The sequence below is a fragment of the Penaeus monodon genome, chromosome 33 (genome assembly GCF_015228065.2).
Source record: "Penaeus monodon isolate SGIC_2016 chromosome 33, NSTDA_Pmon_1, whole genome shotgun sequence".
Taxonomy (NCBI): Eukaryota; Metazoa; Arthropoda; class Malacostraca; order Decapoda; family Penaeidae; genus Penaeus; species Penaeus monodon.
Genome location: NC_051418.1, coordinates 32,739,875 through 32,740,385, shown reverse-complemented (window position 1 = coordinate 32,740,385; position 511 = coordinate 32,739,875).

Genomic DNA, 511 nt, shown 5'->3' with positions numbered 1-511 from the left:
ATAGCTTTAGTGGTCTCTCTGAGGTCTTTCTGAGGGTCGATGTTGGATGGTCCTGACTGACACGTTCTTGAGTTCTGGATGCTTGTTCTTAAGTATTGATGTTGTTACCAGAACGATGTTTTCTCAGTTCTACTTCCCCGGCTGCTAATGTGGTAGCAGCTTTTTCCAGCTCTAAATTACTTATCTTGATATCTTCATATCTAAAGATACACGCATTAGAGACATTCGTTACTCTAATAACGTGAAACAACGTGTTTTCTCGTGTAATATCAATTTCGACCCATTCGGTTCGGTTCGGTTGTCAAACTTGGCATTGTATTGAGATTAGTTGTTAAAAGGACCTAGATGAAACCAGACCAAACTTCCTTTCCACTGAAACAATATATGGATAAGTTTTTTGGGGGGGGATTTGTTTACATTTTTTCAGGATTTGTTTACTTTTTTTTTTTCTTTCTTTGCGTTTCTTGCAGCGACTGTTTTATAGTTCCTGAAATAAGATTTCTTCTCCGCG